This window comes from Haliotis cracherodii, unplaced genomic scaffold (genome assembly GCF_022045235.1).
Source record: "Haliotis cracherodii isolate W230 unplaced genomic scaffold, xgHalCrac1.p SCAF_18, whole genome shotgun sequence".
Taxonomy (NCBI): domain Eukaryota; kingdom Metazoa; phylum Mollusca; class Gastropoda; order Lepetellida; family Haliotidae; genus Haliotis; species Haliotis cracherodii.
Window position 1 is genome coordinate 16,724,166 of NW_027266273.1, and position 6,852 is coordinate 16,731,017.

General features: G+C 40.5%; 1 pseudogene; it reads right to left on the reverse strand.

Annotated features, from left to right (window-relative positions):
- Nucleotides 1–2,616: 2,616 nt before the first annotated feature.
- LOC139465617 (uncharacterized) lies at nt 2,617–3,788 on the reverse strand (annotated as a pseudogene).
- Between the last annotated feature and the right edge of the window lie 3,064 nt (nt 3,789–6,852).

The following is a 6,852-nucleotide window of genomic DNA, read 5'->3' on the forward strand; positions in this document are numbered from 1 at the left end:
TTGATAAACACATAACACATGATCAGTTTCAATTTTTTCTAGCTCAACACAGTGAGATTTCCGTAATGGATTTCTCTGTTGAAACAGATCAAGCACAGAAACAATCTTGGAATCTGAAACGTTCATATTGTTAATATGTACTGTCTGAAGTGACTGGAGTCGGTTGGCTGTAGCCAGAGCTAACAGTGTAGTAAGTTTTAGAGTAAGTTCTTTCAATGTTAGAGTTGAGTTGTCTCCCCTGGACTGTAAATACTTAATAACAAGAGACACATCCCAAACTGAACTGTATCTAGACCTGGCTCTCGTGAAAAACTCCTCGCAAAAATCTGCAGATCAAGGCATCAGAACCAACATTAACATCACAACTAATAGAAATCAAAGATGACACAGCCGACCTTGCTGTATTCAATGAGCTATAGCTTAGTCCTTGTATAGACAGCTCGCTACAGACACCTGAAGGGGATAAGCACCCCTTTTATTACAGAAAATTTCCCATCTGTGCACTTGGACTGTGTACTGTCTTTGTATAGATTCCCTCCATGATTTGAGGATGACGTCGCCAATCTCTCTCGGAAAGCCACGCTTCTCCTGCGCTTTCCTGACAAGCAACAGGTTAGAAGTTTTTCCTTAGTGGATGTAGAGCTCCATTGTGAGGAAGGCTGAGAAGATCCATCCGCCATGGTAGCACTCGGGGATAATCCACCACCATGCTCATCGCTACTCTGTACCATGTCTGAGTGGGCCAGTTCGGAAGTACAATTACCGCCTCCCCACCAACCACCACCCCCAGCCCTCCTTCTGAAGTTTCTGCAAACGCTGGCTGATCAAAACATGTATGCGTATAAGTTATGCCATGAAACACTGACTGCATCGACATACCTAGCTGATGGATCAGGCTTCCAAGATGCATATACATCTAACTGTTTATTAAGCCTTGACGCAAACAAGTCTATTTCAGGTTTATTCCAGGGCTGAGTTAACGTTTCAAAGACCTGTTTGTTGAGCATCCATTCCGTTTTGTCATCGAAAATCCTTGATTCTGAATCTGCTATGATGTTTTTTGACCCAGGTATATGGCTTGCAGTGACCCATATATGCCTATCAACACACCATTGCCAAAGTTTTCTGACAGTCCTGTCACATGATCTAGATTTACTTCCGCCCATTGCATTGACGCAGGCGATTGCCGTAGAATTGTCTATAAAGAGGTGTATGTGACAATTGAGTTTGTCACTACATAGGGCCTGCAAAGCATAGAAAGAGGACAAGATTTCCAATTCATTTATATGACACCTCTGTTCATCCACAGACCATCTACCGTTAGCTCTCTTACAACCAAGGTGATTACCCCATCCTTCCATTGATGCATCCGAGTACAAATCACAAGCTGGGTCAGGTATGATGATTGGTTTGTTTGCTATTTTGACATCATGTACCCACCATTCCAAATCTGATATCATCAGTGTGGTAATGAGCATAATGTCGGAATAATTCCCTTTTGACTTTCTCAGTGCATCTATCGCTGCATTTTCTAAGTTCCGATAATGCAGCGGACCAAATTGTACCCCAGGGAAACTGCTCACTAACAGTCCAAGAACATGAGCCACTTCAAGGATTGTTGCTTTAGTTTTGCATGATAGAGATTGAAATGCATTAGCAACTTTAATTGCTTTTTCTGCTGGTAAGGTTACTGTCATGTCAACAGAATTTAGGAGGAGTCCCAGAAATTCAATTTCTTGTGAGGGGCTAAATTGGGATTTATCGGCATGAATGATAAAGCCTAGATCTTGCAACATGAGAGCAGTTTCCTTTACATTCTGTGAACATTCGACAGGCGAGCCACCCTGGAGGTAAGAGTCATTAAGATATGGTACAACTAAACAACCATATTGTCTTAGAGTAGCAAAGACTGGTTTGAGTAATTTAGTAAACTGTTGGGGGCACAAGCAAGCCCATTTGGTAAACGTGTACTCATACAATCTATTTTTCCATTGAAAGCGAAGATATTTTCTGTGTTCTTGGGCAATGGGCACATACTAGTAGGCATCTTTCAGGTCAATACTAGCCATATAACAACCTGGGGTCATTAATCGGACTGCAGACCCTAAAGTGTCCATTTTGAAGTGCTCATATTGGATGTTTTTGTTGAATTCTTTTAAATTCAAAATCATCCTATAAGTGCCATCTTTCTTCATTCTAGTGGATATTGATGAAACACATTCCCCCTCACAATGATCAGTTTCCACTCAAAACTCAGCTTTCTAACATTTTTTTAATTTCCTTGTCGACATGAACTTCTTCACCTCTAGATAATCTAGTTTTCCTTGCATCAGGAATTTCTGGAGTACATTGGTCATCGATAAATTCAATAAGGCAACCAGTAACTGTATCTAACACAGCATTGTCTGATGTAATTCCTGACCATTTATGAATAAAGTGTTGTATTTTACCTGCGTATAAATCAGAGTGAAGAAGAAGTTCAACATCAATATTTTCTGAATTATGTGTTATGATTACCTGTGTGTTTGCAGCTGTCGGGATTTCACCAGACTGTGCTACTGGCTCTGAGCGTGCTTCACCAGTCTCTTGTAGCCCCTGCGTATCCATCTCTTGTGGCTAAAAAAGGCTGATATGGTCAACTTCTGTATGGCCTTTGTCGTGCTCGACCGGAATAGCGACCTTTATACAGAAATCTACTCGGACCCCTTGTGAATGTGTTGTAGTCCCTGGGTCTAGCCTTGTTAGCAGCTTTGCAAGACTGGTACTAACTGGTACAGTAACAGAAAAAAGGGGCAAATAGTTTGCATGCACATCTGGCCTTATGTGTTCACGCCGTCTCATATTGAGCTCGAAGTTCGCCAGACTGGCCATCTGGATGGTGTCTATGAGACCCTTGACCACTTCTCCCAAAGAATCATTCACAATGTTGGGCCCAGACCCCTTATCAAGATATTTCTTCATGTTGTATATCTTGTCAGTGATAACTGCCAATAAAGACACTGTCTTGACAATCATTAACATTTTTGGAATGTTTTGTCCATGCTCTGTGAGTTGGGTCTCATTAGACTCCAAATAAGTTCTTCAACTCGTGTGGCAACGAGCGAGGGACAGTTATCAGGTCTTACAATACTATCCAGCTTGGATTCAACATACTCATCATCAGGGCTTTTTGATTTAAAACATAAGTTCATTAAGGATGTCAGCCAGTTCTTGATTAATTCTTTCACCAGTTTTTTCATTAGTTTTGATCTCGTCATGAATTGTGACAAGAATTTATCACCATGACTTGTGGAGGGTGTACTCTGACGATCCACTTCACAGGTATTTAACAATCTTTCAATCTTGTCGTCAGTCTTGTTTTCACACGCATTCGTCTTTAGGGGTTCGTCTTCCCCATTGACGTACTCATCTTCGTAATGCATGTAAGAGGCGTTCCTCGCAGTGCCATCTTCATACTCATAGTATGGCTTGTCAGTCACTGTCTGCTTTAGTTCGTCAAACCCTGCAGTGATTGATGATTTAATGTCTGAGATCGAATCAGCAATCAGTTTACCAAAGTCAAGAAACTCGCTCCGCGAGTTTTGTTGTTCGGGCGCTGCCATATTGGTATCAGCGCCACCTTGTGGTTGTTCTGCAGTCTCTTCGCCCGAAAAAAGACTTTTAGAGCTGGTTTCACGCGAGTCACTGCCTCGCAGTGTCTCTTTGGGGTGTGATTTGGTTTTGTCTGCATGTTTACCGCCAGGTTTAGCCTCGCAGTGTCTCTTTTGCTGTGATGAGGTAGAGGCCATGATTCGAATACAGGTTACTGTTTTCAACATGTGTACACTCACGTGTACGTTTCACTCACTAAACCACTAAAATCGACAGCGTCGATAGTGAAAGGTTAATAAAAAGCGTTACACTAACACGTAGTGCAACTATAATCACCAATTACGAAAATTAGCCACCTCGTGAACGAAAATCACAAATTTGTGCTGTGACCGATCAGGTCAGTCCAACCACCACTGAAAGCACATGGCGCACTGCCGCTCGATCGCACTGCGCAATCTCATGGGAACCGGAAGCATTAGTGACGTAGCAGAACTGAAACTATTAAAACGACCCTTCTCAGATGGTTTAAAATATTAATTCCTTATGATAGCAGAACATGCTTGACCGTCATTTTCTCATCACAAGGAATGGAGGATCCTCACCTTTCAATTAAAATTCATGTGTATATCTCCTGTGGCCAATACGACATCGTCGCATCATGGGGATCCTCCCCTTTCAATTAATATTCATGTGTATATCTGCTGTGGCCAATACGACATCGTCGCATAATGGCGATCCTCCCCTTTCAATTAATATTCATGTGTATATCTCCTGTGGCCAATACGACATCGTCGCATAATGGAGATCCTCCCCTTTCAATTAATATTCATGTGTATATCAGATGTGGCCAATTCGACATCGTCGCATAATGGAGATCCTCACCTTTCAATTATTATTCATGTGTATATCTCCTGTGGCCAATACGACATCGTCGCATAATGGAGGATCCTCACCTTTAAATTAATATTCATGTGTATATCAGATGTGGCCAATACGACATCGTCGCATAATGGCGATCCCCACCTTTAAATTAACATTCATGTGTATATCTGCTGTGGCCAATACGACATCGTCGCATAATGGCGATCCTCACCTTTAAATTAACATTCATGTGTATATCAGATGTGGCCAATACGACATCGTCGAATCTGGACTGACAACCAAAGTAAGTGTAACCGATAGTTGGTTTGATTTAATGTAATATGTTTATAACTGCTTGGGTATCCCACTTCTTTTAAGTACAATCTCTTATGTAAAATCTAATTACAGGTTTAATATCACTGTATGGCATTAGAAGTGCCGTCACAGATTTGTTGAGTGCTGCTTTTGCTATAGCATTAGCCATTGTGGTACCTGTTATGCCAATATAACTAGACAACCAACAAATGACGATGTCGCATTTGCCAGTTGAAAGATCATTGTAGAGCTCTAAAATATTTAAAATAATTGGATGAGTCGAAGGTGCATTATTAAGTGCCTGACGACAAGAAAGAGAATCAGAAACGATTATGAATTGTTTATATTTAGACTGGCGCTGAATGTACATTAAGGCTTTTTGAATCGCCTTGGATTCAGCAGTGAAAATAAAACTATTATAAGGTTTCCTGGAAGATATGATTTAGATCCAACGACAGTGGCACTTGAAAACTTGCCACCATCCTTGAATCCATCTGTAAAGATTGAACGATGACTTTCATATTTAGTTCGTAATTGTACATTTTCTGGTTGATATATAATTATCCCACGCCACGAGGTGGGGCGGGAGATATAGGAACGGAGTTAATATGTGACCGTTATGACATGTGTTTGTCTTACTAATGTTTTATTTTGGTTTACTGTATATTCTTTTATGTATCTAGCTACTGCATATCTGCATGTGTTTTGTTGACGAACTGAATATATTTTGATTCACAGATCATGTCGAGCTGTTCAGCTTTTCACTACTTTCATTTCCCTAACCTACGTACATTCTACCAATACACACAATCTAAAGTATTACTGATTCAGACTTTATGTTATGAAGCACCATGCACATTTTGTATAATATTAGATTTTATCATTTGATGGCACACCTTTACATTATGGTTTAACATAATGTAATTTCCACATTGTATAGAGGTTTCCAGTTGATATCAAAGTGGCTGAGTCTGTAGTAAATTACACTAATTCGATATTCAGACGGTTTCGTCTATTATATTGTCCAAGGGACTTATTTTAGCGATAGGCCCCATGTTTATTTCCCGTTATTTAACCCAGCTGAAGTTATACTCTAGCTAATTAGTTAATTAACTGAGGTGTTAATTGGACGCAGCAGACTAAATTGGCTGCCTCCGTATCTTGTCAATTTCTTGTCAAATTGTTGTTTTAGCTACTATCAATTTTTACTGCAATACATTTGCTCTGATTTATTTGATCTGCGATCATTGTCAGTATAGATTTGTTTTTTTATGTTTTATATTGTCCTCCTTTAATACGATCAGCTACTAGTAATAAACCTGTGAACATATTACCACGTTTTCATCATTACTTTTTTTCTTGTTTAATGACATCCCTGATCATTGGAGCACAGCTCCTTGATACAAGGCATCTGCGGTTGCGGAACTGAGCCGCTCCAAAGAGGTATGTTTATGTTGTAGTGCGCAGTGTACATATTCATACTTAAAATGGACCGCCTCCATGGGCTGGTGGAAGAGCGCTCCCCCGGGGAGCGGAAGGTTAAAAATGAGAGAGTTAAAATTTAACGTCGCATCGGCATTATTTCAGCCATATAGCGACGAGACCAAGTTAATATATTTAAAATTAAGTTATTTGTGCAAAGTTTTTTTTAAAACAATTTATGAAACACACTTGAGCATAACAATATGATGTATACAGTTTTAAAACACGGGCCATAGGCCACCAGTAACCAAAGCTAGGCCACCTCGCTGGGGATCATGGGGACTTACAATACCTCTGCTTCCTGCATGATACTCCAGCAGGATTTACGGCATCACTTTAGCTACTGGTGGTTGTGCGCAATGCTCGACGTTAAAAGATGGTACTTGTTGTTACCCTGACTGGCCCTCGGCATTAAGTTGCTAAAACAAGGACTGGTCGGCTCGGAGTCGTGATATTGTGTCTGAGTCGGGTATTCATGTTAAACTGTGACATGGTATCTCAGTGAGTTAGCAATATAAAGTCGGCATTAGTCCGGACTAGTATTATCAGACACACACCTGCATGCTCTTCGCTATATAAGTACAAAAATCTTGGACACAAGGT